The sequence below is a fragment of the Cavia porcellus genome, unplaced genomic scaffold (genome assembly GCF_034190915.1).
Source record: "Cavia porcellus strain 051 isolate PalLab524CR breed Dunkin Hartley unplaced genomic scaffold, mCavPor4.1 scaffold_17, whole genome shotgun sequence".
Lineage (NCBI taxonomy): Eukaryota > Metazoa > Chordata > Mammalia > Rodentia > Caviidae > Cavia > Cavia porcellus.
The window spans coordinates 16,311,077-16,326,862 of record NW_026947500.1 but is presented as its reverse complement, the minus strand read 5'-3'; the positions used below and the strand labels follow the sequence as shown (position 1 = coordinate 16,326,862).

The following is a 15,786-nucleotide window of genomic DNA, read 5'->3' as shown; positions in this document are numbered from 1 at the left end:
TAAATTCACTATTCCACCTTGTTTTGTCCAGTTTTTTGTTTTGTTTTCTTTCTCTCTTTTTTTTTTTATCGGTACCAGGGATTGGACTCATGACCGCATGCTTGCAAGGCAGGTGCTTATGCTGCTGAGCTAACTCCCCAGCCCCCGGGTATTTTGGTATAGTGATGGAAATCTGGCCAACACAGATTCCCACCTACACTCGGAAGCCAGAATTCCAGTCAAGTGGTTTATTCAGAATATGATACCGGATGAGCCCTGTAGAAGAGCAGAAAATGATACAGAAGTGGGGGGGGGGAGTAGCTAGCTTAATCTTGTTGGGGAGGTCTAATGTGACCCACCCAGGCAAAAGGAAATGGGAGTGTTCGTCCACTCGCCCTGTCACCCATCTTCAAGGGCCACTTTCACAGGCACCAGCTTCTCCTCTCTTTCCACCTGCTCCACTCTGAGGTCAAGAAACACCCCAGTATGTACAGCTGCAGGGCTTCAAGCAGGATGGACAGAGGTGACCTGGGGGAGGGACAATGTCTGCCCTTGTGACCTGGGGGATGACAGTCGCTCCCTGTGATTACTGCATACATGGAAGGAGGGCAGGGTGATGCTCCAGCTTGGCCCCCGGAAAGTAACAGGTAAGAGTGCTGCTCTCCCTCCTCTTGATACTGCCAATGCGACATAGCCACCTGCAGAACTGCTCCATGACCGGTAAGAGTAACAGCTGCGGTATTCTTGGCAATCATGAGTAAGGATTTGTAAACCCCGACAGTGTTTCTGACACTGTGCAGCTCTGCAGTCAGCGTTAGGGTATGGGTTACAGGGGAAGCGCTCTATTTGAAGGCACTTTGCTCTTCAGATTCTCCAGATAATTTTACCTGCTTCCCACAGTGGTTAAACTGACTCCACTAGATCAGCACCCAAAGACTGTGGGAGTTACTGTGCATCTTTGTCATTTTTGTCATGAGTTATTAGAACAGCACCTCTCACTGGTCAGTGAGCTAGTGGTCCTTGTTTTGAAAATCTATGCAGACAGCAGTTTGACCAAGTTGCTGTAACTTACTCCTCCACCCACCCAGAGTTTCACCTTCACAGTAAATTGAATCTTCACGTGTCCACACGTGTGCTCCTTCCATACCTGTGGCTTTTCTCACTGTTCACCTCGTTGTCCCAGTGTCAATTTCCATACTGCTTAATTAATATAGATTTATTACGTATCTTACTAGTTGAGAGGTGCTGTTCTAATTTGCTACTCTTCTTCCATATTTTCGTGGTATTTTAGAATCAGCTTGGTAACATCTATAATAATCACTTGCTGAGGCTGGAGTTTCAGCTCAGTGGCACAGCACTTGCCTGGCAAGCACAAGGTCCTGAGTTTGATTCCTGGTACCTCAGCCCCCCAAAATGGCCTGCTGATATTTTAATGTGGATGTTGTTGAATCTAGATGACCTAGATTTCTGACACTGTCCTCTCTTATTCTTGAGTCTTTATATCCATGAGTATGATATAGTGCTCTAGTTAAGTAAGGCCAGGTCTTAATTCTTCATCGTTTGCTGGGCCAGTCTTGCTTCCGTAGATCTCTTTGTGAGTGTGTCATAGCTGATAAAGCTCCATACTTTTTGTTCATACATAGTTTTATATCAATAACTGTTTGTTCACTGACCTTGCTAGATAGTCTTGTGGTTCCTGATCCTTTGTTTGAAGAAACATTGACCTTGTCTAAGCAGACATCCCTCCTCCGTGAGTACCGCTGTCCTCGGGGAGGTTGGGGCGGGGAGGCAGTCAGGGGCGGCCAGCATTTCTTGCCACACTCTGAGTGCGTCTGCAGGGCCTGTTCGTCCCTCTACACTCACAAGACAGTCACGGGCCATGCTGAGTCCAGCAGAGAGGGGAGGCCTTGCCCGCCAGGGCCACGGGGGGCAGAGGTACGCCCACTTCCTCTGGCCTTGTCCTCGGCACTGGCTGTCCCCTGCCCCTGGGGAGGACCTGGCAATCTGGGCATCTGCATCTCAGTGAGGCTCGGACTAAGAGGTCAGGGGCCACAGAGGGCGGCCCTTTTCAGTTGCGGCAACCTGGAAGGGAGTGAAGCTGCATTTCATCCTCTCCTGGGTCTGAGGTCACATCTGCAGCTTTGGTTTCCCCTGCTGTGTGGACCACGCTGCACCTCTGTCTCTGCTTGTGTCCTCCCTCAGGGTCCCTGTCCTCACAACCAGCCATCAGCATCCCTCCCTGTGTGTGCTGCTGGCCTTGTTTTTGTCATGGGTCACACTAAAACTCGCCACCCCTCGTTCTGTCTCTCCCTTGGCTGCTGTTTCTCATCCTCCGCCTCTGAAACTTTTCCTACATTGTTACATCAGTGCATACAATTCCGATTTCTGCCTTTGGCTTTCATGTCTCACATACCTGCAAAATCCTGCTGATACAGAGAATAAAAATTTATTTTTCAGAATTAGAATATGAGTTTCTAAAAATATCTAACCAATGATTCAGCAGCATATATTTTAATTCAAGTTTGGTTAAATTAATATATATTTGCAGCTAATTCTAGATTTTACTGAGGTAAAGATTTTCCATATAAAATTTCCTTTAGTACTAGTTATAGGAGCTAACATTTCCTAGGGCGCTACCATTACAAGAACATCTCTATTTTTCTAGATGTCTGGTCTTTATGGAAGAGGATTATTTTAGTTACTTTCACATTGCTGAGACACAACAGCTGACACCCATAACATGAAAGAGGAAAGGTGTGTTTTGGCTCACAGTTTGTGGAGGTTTCAGTCCAAGGTGGACTGACTCCAAGGCAGGGCAGTGTGCCAGAGGGGCAGCACAGAGGAGAGCAGTCCATGGCATGGCAGACAGGCAGCAGTGAGCTCTGAAGGTATGTTTCTCAATAAATTGTGTACAATTCTCTCCACTTCAAAATTTTAATTTATGTTATAATGATTGTGCATTACATATGCATCTATATCTCTATGCACAAGCATATACAAATCTGTCTACCTATCCATCTATCTATCTCCCAGTCACACCCACAAGGACCCACCTACCTCTTCTCCCCAGGCTTTCTCTCCCAGCATCACACCCATAAGTGGAATAATCCAGTGTCACATAGCCACGATCCAGTTACCTAGCAAAAGCCCCACCTATGGGCACATGAGACATTAGGTGGATATCTAGATACAACCACCACAAGGCTGCAGCTGTGAATAGCCCCTTTCGGGGTTGAGAGCTTGGCAGACAATTGGGAAGGCACACAGTAAGGCCCAAAGCCTCAGAATGTGGGGAGGCTGATGATGGCTCTGCAGATAGAAGCACACACATGACCTCCATAGCACGATAAGGAATTTAGATTTCAATGACAAAACCCACTTGAGGATATTTAAAGTGGGATTTCTAAATTTAAAAGAACGCATGTTACAGTCTTTAAAGACCAGAGGCTGAAGGGGCAAGGAGAAGAATGTGTCTGAAGAGGTGAGAGGAGGGTACCCCAGCAGGAAGGGTCCATCCAGGCAGGGCTTTGGAGGTCCTCAGGGCAGGTATGGCCGGTGGGAATCGCGAGTGCAGATGCCAGGGGTAGGTACTGGTAACTGGGGATGAAGACAGAGAATTCAGCATCATTTATGGAGTCCAAATTAAGGGTCATTATCAAAACAGGTTGTGTAATCTGTGCAAACCCTAGTGATACATTTTGTCTAAAGTATCATGTTTCTGAGCTTTGTGTACGGCGGTTACATAGCTGGGTTCCCTGTAATCCTCTTACCTATTTCTCTTCTCTTCTCTTCTCTTTTCCTCTCCTCTTCTGCTGCTATTCACGTCTCCTCTTTTCCTTAGGTTTAGTTTAAAATAAACTATTAAGAACTTTTAGATTTGAATTGCAGTTTCTCCCGTACCCACTAGATGGAAGTAAAGCATAGGATTTTTTTTTTCCCATACAGCAGCTAAATATTTTGAATAAAAATGTCTGCTTAAATTCATTATGAGTTACCTGGTTACAAAGGTGAAAGGCATTTACCATATAGTCTAGAAATATCAAAAGTCAGACAGAGAAACTGAATCAGTGGTAATGTCTACATGGCACCCACAAGCTAACCCGGCTTAGCTTACTGATATACACACCATTGTATCATAACCCTCTTTATACTTGTTTATTTTAATATTTAATTTCCATATTTGTGGGTTACAGTGTGACAATTTGATACACGAATATTGTGTGTAAGTTATCAAACCAGGGTAATTAACATTTCCACTTCCTGAAGCATTTATTATTATTTTTTGTTGGGAATGGTCAGGATCCTCTTTTCTAGTTCATTATAAAACATGCGATAAAATGTCTGTAATTCTCTCCATTTTAAAACTTTAAATTAAATTTGTAATGATTGTTCATTGTATATTCATCTATATCTCTATACACAGTATAGACAAAACTATTGTAAACCAGCTAAAGTAAGCAGACAGACACATACAAATTTGCCCATACCTCTAATCCTTTGAAAGATGTATTCCCAGAATTTGATTTGGTCAAAAGAAGCGAAGTTTTTAAGCCAAATATGGTAGCATACGCCTGTAATCCCAGGACTGAGTGGTAGAGGCAGGATTATCATTTTGAGCCCAGTTTGGGCAAATTAGAGATTTAGCGAGACCTTATCTCAATTATGTTTAAAAGATGCGCTTGTGTGTGCGTGTTAGCATGCGGGTGCGCGGGCACCCACTGAAAATGCAGTTCTTTGTGAAGGCTCTGGGTTAAATCCCCAGAACTGAACTACAGGGCATTTTAAGATTCTAGATCTACTCTCCGGTTTCTTCGGGATGGGCTCAGCCTGGGCCCCTCGCTGGTGACACTTGTTCCCGCGCAGGCCCCTTGCGCTGTCGCCCTGTCGCACGCGTGTTCTCGCTTGTTTTAGAGCAGTGGCTTTGCTTCCAAAAGCGCAGCGGTGAAACACCCCGGACACACCCTGGCTACCCAGAGAAGCATTAGGGATCCATCTGATACAAAGCGAAAGAAAAAAACTGGTGGCCAGCAGGTGGCGCCCGAGGAATTGCAGTAAGCGGAGACAATGGGGGGCTCGGTGCTCCCTATTTTCGTGTTAATGCTTGCAGCAGGTGCTAAGTACTTCCACCAGGCACACCTGGACACCCGTCATTCATTCCCCTCCCCGCCGCCCGCCCTCCGCCTCCCAGCCCCAATGCCTTCCAATCCCTCAGAACAGCGGCCTGTCCCCTTCCCTTGACTTCTGTTTTGTGCTTAATTACTACTGTGCAGGCCAATTTAGCTCAGCGGCTAAAGTAAGCACCTACCCGCCATACGCGAGGTCGTGAGTTATCCCCGGTACAAATAAATTATTGATACTTTAGGTTCTCATGGGGGAGAAACCGTTAGATATTTAACCTGGGTTTGGCCCCTTCCCTCGGAGCTCATCTGCTGAGGCCTGGAAGCCGCAGCGTCCCTCCCCAAGGTGCCTCAGGATCTAATGCAAGGGATCCAGGCACCTCAGTCCACGTCAGGCCAGCAGAGGAGCCATGGGCGTTGCACTGCTTTGACCTTTAGAAATTAAAATTTTTGGAAACTTTGCCACTAAGCCGAATGGTGCGGGTGCCCTGGGGAGATGTCACAGGGCGAAGGCACCTGAGAGGCTCCGTCCTCTCCCTGCGTGACTGTCCCCTGTGAGCCGCTTGAGTGGGCGTCACTGTGTCTCTGGAGCGCAGTGCCTAGGCAGGAGTTACGCACAGCGCGCTTGGCGGGCGGCGCCGTGGTGTCCCTGGAACCCTGTGCCCCAGGATGAGCCCCTGCACCACAGGCAGGGGACCCTGGTCTTCCTTTCACTCCTGTCGTTATTATGTGTGTACATTGGTTCTTCAGGGCGGCGATGTGTAAGAATTACCTGCTGGATCTTTTGCCCTGTTTCTTTGTTTCTCGTCCTAAACATTCTCCTTTTAACTGTATAGGAACTTTATTTAAAAGCAGCCAAGACAACTGGGAAGGGCAGAGACACCCTTTCAAACCCTACTGGTGATTATCAGTAAATCCGCTGCCTCTGTATTTAATGACAAAATATTTGCTTCAGGGAAGGAATAATTCAGAAGCCTGATCTTCATCTTCTCCTTTCTATGATTTATACGACAAAAAACCTGAGTGCTTTTAGGGAACAGATAGCAAGCACAGGCCTGGGAAACAGAGGGGAAAATAGAGCGTGGAAAATTGCCGGCTTCCTGTGCGTTCTGGAAAGCACTAGCAGAAGGTGTAAGATCCCTCTCAAGTGCTGCGCTCACTTAACGCAGCTTCTCCCGCAGGAAGTCAGTGCCAGGAGGAGGGCAGGGAGACAGGGCGAGTGCTGCGCTCCCCCTTGGGCGCAGCCTGCTTCCAGTACAAGGCAGGGAAAGAAGCTTGTTCTTCCCCCCAACCTTTCATTCTTGTTGCTTTTTGCTGTCTTCTCCCGCCTTGAACTGTCGCCCCTGTTCCTCGCACCCTGCCTTGGAGCCTGCTGCTTATGGACTGAAACTTCCACAAACTGTGAGCTAAATAAGCCTTTCTGTCTTTAATGTGGGTGTCCGGTGTTTTGCCTCAGCAAGGAGAGAACAGTATCTAAGACACTGCCTCCCTCCACCCTGTGCAAGTTCTGGGGGTTCCAGGGGTTCCTCGATTTGCAGCATCTGAATCCAACTTCTGTTCCATTCTTCCATAACCCCTTCCTCTTCTAAGTCTTCTCTTCTTGTTTCTTTTAAGGATAAGGGACTTAGGGTCCACTCAGATAATCTAGGATGATTTTATCTTGAGATCCTTACCCGAATTTCATCTTCAGGTAAGAGTATACTGATGACTTTCAGGGATTAGGGTACCACATAGTTTTTGGAGTATATCACTGAACTGCTGTACATTATGTATAAATTCCCCAAATGTCACAACATCCCATTTTAAGCCTCAAAATTTGGACGTTTTATATCTGTTATACCTCCACTGAAGCCTGAAAAATTATGTCATATTCTGTTCTAATCTCCATCAGTGAATGTGTAAATAGATCATGATTGTCTGATGGATGTTCAAAGAACACATTCAAGATCATTTATTGCTGTGATATTTAGGTGAAAGAAAAGCCAGTCCCTCGTTGTTTTCATAATCACATCTTCACAGACTCTAGAAATGAGTTTCCATGGTCATTAAGCCATGGTAAGCCTTGGAGGACAAAATAATCAAGGGTACTTCCAGCAGGAGAGGAGGATACTGCATATAACTCCATAGCATAAGTCAGCAGCATGAACAGTATCATATTTAAAATGAAGTTAAGTGAAAAGGTCTTTTTCAGTGGAACATCTCTGAACATGAACTCCATCAGTGTCCACACTGTTAAATTAATTTTCTAGTTATTATATATTTACTTAATTAGACCATCCAGTGTTCTTGTGATCTAGCATAGATTCTTAGCAAGCTTTTATCTCCTTTGGCTTAGATGACCAATGTCGATTTCTTAATACCTTTTTGAGTTTAATCTTGTGCTGTCTTCCACATCTCCCTATCGATCCTGCATAGTAAATTCATATTAATTAACTGAGCACAGTGTGAAATTATCATTGCTTTTCCCTGTTTGCAGACCTGTTTAATCTCTGCTACCTGTGTCATTTCCTGCACTCTTCAGCTTTCTGTTTGTAGTTCTTGCTAATATCCTCTCTTGGAAGTCACTGGAGCCACCTTTCACACACACACACGGGCACACACACATCCTGAGAATGTTTTAGCTTCTGTGAAGTCAGCAATGGTGTCCAATAACACTATTCCTTCATTCAGGGGATGCTAATACACTGTGGCTGGTTGTGATTCCTCCACAAATACTTGATAAACTTGGATTGAGCTGTGATTAATTGATTGAAGACTGTTCTTTCTTTCTTTCTTTCTTTCTTTCTTTCTTTCTTTCTTTCTATTTTTCTTCTGAAAAAGTTAGACTATTTTTACATTTCCTTCCTTAGGCTTTAATTTTACCATCTGTCAAAAGTAACAGTAAATTTTTTGCCACTTGTCTTGTAGCTAAATAGTGAATGAGAAGAAATGAAGTTGCTTGATGATCAGTGATGTCTGTTTGAACCAACACTGGGCCATGTGACAGTGACATGGTTTTCTGTAGTTCCAAGCATGCTTTCCTACAGCCCTCGTGTCATGAGAAGTCCCAAGTATTCCAAGCAGCTCTCCTTAGCAGGTCAGTGCCAGCACAACAACCTGACGACTTCTTGGAAATGGCTGCTAAGCCCAGCACCCAGCACCCAAGTGTCCGACTCAGGATATCTGGGAGGGAACCAAGGGTCCCGGCTTGCAAGGAGCCTTAGTTAGCACCTCTGGGCTCCAGGGGGGCAGGCACTCAGAGTGAGAGTGCTGTCACGTCACCCCATCCTTACTGATTCCCTGCGTCCTGATTTCATCGGTGACTGAGGGAGAGGTGGGGCATGATGAGAGGAGGACAGTGTTCCTAGTAGGGAGCCACTTGTCTTTCTCCCCATATTTTGGGAAGAGGAGAAAGGGCTGTGTGTTCTCCCCTCACCCAGATTAGTGCCTACAAGATCACTTGTGCAGCTGGAGTGTCCGTCGGGAGTGGAGAATGCCACCTCCTTGCTTGGCAGGATGCTTGCTGAGTCTGACATTCTGCTTTTGTGCTGCAGGTCCGGGACACAGGGGAAGAGCCTGGATACACGGCAAGGAACTGCTACTCAGAGCCCTCAGCGCTGCAGCGCACATTAATGGGGAGAGGAAACTCTAAGGGTCTGCCAGTTCCAGTGGGCTATTATTCCTACACCCTTTGAGCAAACTGGAAAGCTCCTTCGAACAGAGGTAAATGCACCAAGTTGCCGTTTTCTTTTTCTCTTCCTTCTTGGGGACATTCCTTCAAGGGCTTCTGTGCCTTTGCCTGACTACTCTGCTGGCCTCTGGCTTGGCCACAGGTCACAGGAATCCTGTATTGGCCACTCTCACACTGCCAAGTCCTCTCTCCTCCTGCTTTCCAAACCCTTGTCTTCAACCTTTTAATTCATTGCTTGCACGTTTCACCCTTAAGAATACTAAATACAGTTAATTTGAAGCTCCCCACTCTTTGCAATATCCTTTCCTGACTCTTTTTTTCTTCTTTGTCTCCATTTTAATTTATTAGACATTATTTTCAAGTCATGCTGATTTTATTTAGTGGTTTCTGTCTGGGTGAGACGCTAGAGCTTCAGTTGCTGCTTCTGTGGGTGTGGGTGGGCGTAGAGGGAAGGGGTAGCGTGAGTGTCCGTGTGGGGTGGGCTGCCTACCAGCTTCAGGTGTGGGCAGCAGGAATGATTTGAACCCAAATCTTTCATCTGAAGGATTTTTAAAAAGCCGTTTACGGCTCAGGATGGGAATGTTCAGTAAGACTTGTTTCCAGGCTGGCTTGTGATCCCAACACTGCATGCAGAGGCAGGGTAGGTTTCAAGTTCATACCCAGCCTGGGCAGGTTAGGGATTTAGCAAACCCTGTCTCTAAAGAAAAACTTTAGCTTCCAGCATTTTGAAGATTGCCTTCAGGGAACCAGAAAGGTGTTAGGTCTGAGAAGGGGAGGATGGGAAGGAAGGAAGGAAGGAATGGAGAAGGAAGGAGTGGAGTGGAGTGGAGTGGAGTGGACTGCCGTGGAAGGAGTGGGCGGCGGTGGCTGCAAAGATAAGAAGTATAAAATATAAGTAACCTTTATTTCGGGAATGCGGGGAGAGACCCCCCCCCCGGCCCCCGGGGCGCAGCATCTCCACCCCGGGGCCGGTGGTCTCTCTCTGGAACACACTCTTTTTTGAACACGTGGAGTGAGGTCCATAAGTAGCCTCTGTCTGAGGTGGACCCCAAAGGGCATCAGGGATGCCCATTGGCACACGTTTGGCGCCAGAGGCAGGTTCTTAGGGATGGGGGTATAGGGTTACAGGTAAATCTCTAAGGGGCGGGGGAGGCAGGAGCTCCTTAATTTGGCTGAGGCTTCTCCTGGTTAAAGTGTCCGGTCTGGGCCAGCAACTCTTTCAAAAGGTATCTGGGGAAAGACGATGTATTTTTTCAATCTTTTGTGAGCAGAAGACAGAACAAGGTCCAAGCAGATGCTGTGGCACTTTTATGTACTTTGAAACAGCATAAACCATGGCCCCTGGATGTGGTTGGGGGGATATGAACCTCAGCAAACACCAGGAATGGTCCTGTTCTGGCACAATTTGAAAAATGAGCGATATCCTTTAAATATAATGTTGGTACTAAAAATGCTGTTTAGATACTAAATAAAACTCAAAGCAAAGAATACCATATACATTTAGAAAATGATTCCTTTGATGAATCAGGAAAATGACCCAATTCACCTGCATAATCAGTAAGCCATCACACAACTCAGTGACAGGAAGGGTTCCCTGGTGCTGGTGGGGTTTTTTCATCAGCTGGAGCTATGCAAAGGGGCCTTTAATATAGAACTCCTGACCAAACAGAGGAAGATTCCCACCCAGGGCAGCAAGCTCACAGACAGGGCTTGGTGTGTGCAGGGTCTCCTTTATCAGGCCACAGCAAATATGTAGGTGTTTACAGTCATTTGCATCTGTTATGGTGTTAGATATCCTCACAATGGTAAACAGAACTACACAGCAGTGCAGGTTTTTATTTAAAAAGTTCTGAATAATAACATGATTAAAACACATGTAGTTTATTGACCTAGACTTGCATTCTCAGATCATCAAACTTTCCTTTTTTAAATTAGTTTTAAATTCTTTTCTCTTGGAGTTGTGAGGATAGCTCAATGGCAGAGCATTTTCTTCAGGGAGGCCCCTGGGTTCCATTCCCAGAGTGTGTGCATGTGCGCGCGCGTGCGTGCACGTGCACACACACACACGCACACACACACACACACACACACACACACACACACACACACACACTTTTTAACTAAGAAGAAATATTTATTCTAGAGTTATTAACATTATGCACCAACATACTGGGTTAAAATCTCTGCATAGACGATGAACACATTGTAAGAGTGACCCAAGCTTTCTGTGTGGCCTGACCTGCCCAGCAGAACACAGTGACTCTTAGCAGAGAGAAGGTACAAACCTTGACTGGCTCCTCATTCGCTGAAAGGCTCCGCCACCGTTCATTCCACAGGGCTTGAGAATCACTCAGGCCTTGCTTAATTAGAAAGGTTGGCTCTTGGTGCATTTCCCATATAGGGCTTCCAGGGAGAAAGGCTTCAATGGAGAAAGGAGGCATCTGAAATCTGATTTTGAAGGGAGAAATATCGAAAGCAGATTAATAGGAGGGTGTGAATTCCATCAGAGTTACTGATTGTCCTTTACAGTAGGTTGACCACTCATGTAAAGGGAACTGTTTGCTTTGCCACTTTCCAGGTCCTTTGTGGGTGTGAAACTCAGCACACCTTGGAAGTGTGATATTTGTGGTCAATGGCAGATGGGATGGAGATGAGCTGGTTGTCTGACCCGAACCCTGTTTGTATGCAGCAGACTGTTTTCCTGACACTTGCTAAAAGAGAGGTGTAATGGTTGATACATTGTGTCAACTTGAGAAGTTTAAACCCACAGAATAAATAAAGCCTAAAAATACCTATTTAAAACATAATAAGACAGAGACAGATTTACAAACAGATGGAAAGATATTTGACCTTACTTATAGTTAATCCCAGGAAAATTAATCTTTTGTTTTGATCTTTCCCTTAAATCAGTAGAGGAAAGAGATGCCAAAAGCATGGCTGGCGAAGAACTAATCCAAACCCCATAAAGTGCAAGCAATTGTCCATTGTAACATCATGAAAATACCAGATCCTGACAGTGTTGCTGGGCAACCCAAATCTGCCAATGCAGCCAGCTTCCCCTTACTGGGAGATGAGACCTGATCTAAAGGGCATCTTTGAATCGTGGATTCAGAGGTTTCAGTCTATGGTTGCTTGGGGCTGCTGACTGAGGCTGGTGGCAATGCAGTACATCCTGGTGGGGATGGGTAGCAGAGGAGAGATGTCCACTGCACGGTGGCCAGGAGGCTATGGGCAAGGGGAGGAACAGGAAGGGGCTGCACCCCTGTGACTGCACACTTCCACTGACCTCCTACTAGGTGCCACGTCCTGAGGATTCTACCACCTGGGGGCCAAGCCTGTAGCACGTGTGTCTACAGGGGCCATTTCAGGTCCCATCCCTAGCACCACAGTAAACCTTCTCCCCTCACCCTCTCAGCTTAAAAGTGGGAACAGGAAAGAGCTGGAGCTTCCTGTTTGGCTCAGAGTTTCACCTCCTCCTACAGAAAGCTTCTGCCAAGTTTCCCCGTGTCCTCATGTGCTCAGTGCACCTGCCAGGGTCCTTTCATTAGGATACTTTCATGTCTGACTGAACAGCCCCTGTTGTTTACTATTCCCTTTCCTTTATGGCAACTGGCGTGCGCATGAATTAGCATTCATTGCCAACTGCCAAGTCATTACAAGGTACAGTTTGTAAATGGATGCTTTGTAAATTCCAAGGGCTAATCATCAATGAGAATGGCTGGAAATCATAAAAGAAAAGAATCATTGATTGTGCTTTAACATTACTGGAACTGGAGGTATCACTACCGGAACAGGCGGTAGGAGTCATAAATATTTATAGAAACAAAGCACTATCCTTTATGGTCAGACTCTTTAAAGCTCTCAGAAGTTCTCCTCTTCACAGAGATGTAAGTACCACAGAGAGAATGACCGGAGCAAACCCATCCCTTGCTTTTTTTTTTTTTAATTCAAAGTTTATGTAGTTTATACAAATCTCTCTATGATTTTGGTTTATCACCTACTAGTTTTCAAATGGCTTAATATAGAAATAATATGCCAGTGGTCTAAGGGAGCATTTATTAGCCTACCATTTCATTTTCATAGAATTTCAGCAAAACATGTCATTATGCCATTGGCAAATAGAACAGAATGCACGAGTAGAAAACCTTTTTATGGTAAATTATGCAGAGTAACTTGTAAGTGAGGCACTTTAATTAACAAACATTTATACACATAAGAAAGAGTAGATCAGCTCAAATAATAAGTTAAAATTTTATTTTCCTTTGGTGCCTTCTGCCCAAATCCTCCTCTATCAAGCACCTGGTGTGTGTGTGTGTGGGGGGGGCGCCTTAGTTTAGCTGTCTTAGCTGAATCAGATAAAAATGTAAAATTCACAGTTTTTCAGTTAATATAACCCTCTTGGCCCGGTGTGAGACAGAAGCATTTAAAATCAATATACTTTTGAGACCCCCCGATATGCATGTTTTGAGACACAGCTCTATCTGTAACGTGTTACCCACTCAGCCAGCTGGGCAGCAAAGGACAGCTGTCCTTGGACAGCCCTCCACAAGCCTTGCGCTGGACAGTGGAAAGCCCTGCATGCACGGATCGGACCCTCAGCCCCTCTCCAGAAATGAAAAGTAGGAACACCATCAAAAGCCCAGGGTGGTGTTTTAAAAGATCTCTTCTTTCCAAGGACCTGCAGAGCATTTCCATCTTTTTAAGGAAAGATAAGGAGTTAAGTAAAGACTAAAACCCTGATTCTACACATTATTAGAACAAATAAGGCACGTGGAGAAGACACAGACACAGTGTGCAGTGCGGACCTTGAGCTTTCAGTGTCTCTCAGTAAGATGCACGTGTTGACTGCCAAAGCCTGCAAGTGCTCAGCACGCCCAGCAGCCCACAGCAAAGCATGAAGAGATGCGCAGGCAGAGCTCTTTGCTCTGCTCCTTGCCACTCTGTCCCCATCCCTGCTTGCTGTCAGCATGCAGACATCATGGTAGGTGGAATGATCACTTCAGGGTCTTCATGCCATCCCTGAAGTGTATGCTCAGCTTTTCTTTTAAAAGAAAATTAATTTTCCATACAAGCCAAGGCAGCCATTTCCAGTGTTGCATAGGGATGGAATCTGGCTGGCAGAAGCTTGTAGAAGAGGGCTCCACTTGTGACTAGGAATCCATCAACAAGCCAGTGACAGCTCTGCACACACTGGGACCTCCTGGGTTGAATGGTCCTCCCACACTTCACTCATGTGGAAAGTGGAGTGAGGTTCTTTATGAGCATCCAGGGGGTGGACTGTGCACACACTGTGCTTTAGTGTTGAATGAAGTCAGAGGGTTAGAGCTTCTGTGAGAATATTACTTGTCTGTACTGCTGATTTCTATTGTTCATGGAAATCCTCTCAAGCTGAATAACAGTATGCCTGACGTGGAAATAAATGTACACAGTTTTCTTGTAAAAATCATCTGACATTTTTCTTTCCTTTCTTCATCCTTGAATAGCTTTTAAACTGGGTTACCATTTCATCCTGGCCAAGTCCTCTTCTGATTCTTTCCCCTGTGGGTGAGGCAGGTCAGATAAGCTGATAGACCGTGACATCCTCCTGCTTCTTTTTTGTGACTTTAGTTTATGGTCAGGGGACTTCCACATTTTTAGCACGTGGTAGTGGGGAGTCAGAAAGCTAGTGCAGGCACTTTGCACAGCCTCTGTCCCTTCTCACCTAACCCAGCAGCAGTGCACCTGGCCAGGGGAGGGAGCCACGGCCTCTCCTCGGGTCCCCATTCCACACAAAGCTCTGCATTCTTTCTGTGCCAATGCTTGGTAGCCTGGAATGACCGCGTCATGGTGCACACGGCCGTCCATGTCGCAACCCTCAGACCAAGTGCAAAGCCTCAGGCTTCCCACTGAGGGAGACGTGGGGCCTCCTGAGCAGCTTTCTTCCTGAGGCAGCGCTGCATGACTGCCAGGGGCCTGAGGCTCCGCTGTCTTCCTGCATTCTTTCCACCATGGCAAGATTAAAAATACTGACTCTGATAATAAGCTTAAATTCATGGTTACACATTCATTATTGCATTCAATTCTTTTCTCTTTTCAGAGAGATCAAAATATAAACATTTTCATGAGCCCTATACGTTGCTGTGAGCTCCAGGGCTTGTGGCCTGATATAACAGCTATCTCACCTCCTGCGGGTGACACATTCTGCTTCCTGCTCTTCAGTAGCTGGCTCCTCTTTGCTTGGCTTTCTTCCTGCACTGCCTCACTTCCTCAGGGAACTTGCTTTCCAGTAAATGGCACTCCCTTGTCTAGTCAGAATGTCCCAGGTGCTCACACGCAAGGGCTGATCCATGCAGTGCACCCCCCCCCACATGTGCACTCCACACACATACACATGCACAGGGACTCTGTATACACATGGCATCTGTGGTGTCAGAAGCTGCCGGCCCTCCTGAATAAGTCTTTACTGGCCATAAGGTAAAATGCTCCTCTTGCTCCTGACCCCTTGCTCTTCCTTCTCTGGACTCACCCTCCCATGGTGGGAAGGAATGTTAATGCGTCCCTGTTGGGCCAGTGTGTTCCTAAGAAATGTAGGTACTCACTGCAGGGATGAAGGAATTGGACAGAAGAGATCTGACAGGAGGTCTTTTTACTTTTGGAGATGTATACACTGGCTTAGGAGGCCAAAAATTAAACTGCCACCATTGATTACCAGCCACTTCTTTTAAAAACTTACATACCGTGCACAAACTTGGCACCAGGGAATGATTGGTTTCTGCTCTATCCAGCCAGTGCTGTCTAATCAGATCGATTTTGGGTATTTGTTGTTACTGGTGTTTTTATTCACTTCTCACATTCACAAGCCATTGATCTCTCTGTCTCTCCTAGACACTGCAGGCATCATGAAAATGAGCAAAAGTCCTTTTTATAAGGTAAATCATCACACTCTTCAAAAATCTTTGTGCAAAAGCCTAAGGCTAGGTATGTTTATCTGGTTTCCTTGTTTCTGCACAGTAGAAATCCACCTGGTTAGCACACCACATA

The 15,786-nt window shown here is 45.9% G+C and overlaps 2 long non-coding RNA genes across 4 annotated transcripts in view; one reads left to right on the top strand and one right to left on the bottom strand.

Moving 5' to 3' along the window:
• Positions 1 to 2,894: 2,894 nt before the first annotated feature.
• Positions 2,895 to 4,940, bottom strand: LOC134471179 (uncharacterized). Its single transcript, XR_010040489.1, has 3 exons — positions 4,467 to 4,940; positions 3,750 to 3,815; positions 2,895 to 3,576 (listed from the first exon to the last, which is right to left on the bottom strand). It is a non-coding gene; the product is annotated as an uncharacterized LOC134471179 (long non-coding RNA).
• Positions 4,941 to 6,350: 1,410 nt separating this feature from the next.
• LOC101789143 (uncharacterized) overlaps positions 6,351 to 15,786 on the top strand; it is a 28,557-nt gene continuing 19,121 nt past the window's right edge. Inside the window, exons 1-3 of one of the 3 annotated variants that reach the window (XR_010040034.1) lie at positions 6,351 to 6,497; positions 8,004 to 8,172; positions 8,630 to 8,798. This is a non-coding gene — a long non-coding RNA (uncharacterized LOC101789143). Of the gene's footprint in view, positions 6,498 to 8,003; positions 8,173 to 8,384; positions 8,799 to 15,786 lie in introns of those variants that run through there. The other 2 variants (XR_010040035.1, XR_216107.4) reach the window with 2 other exon arrangements.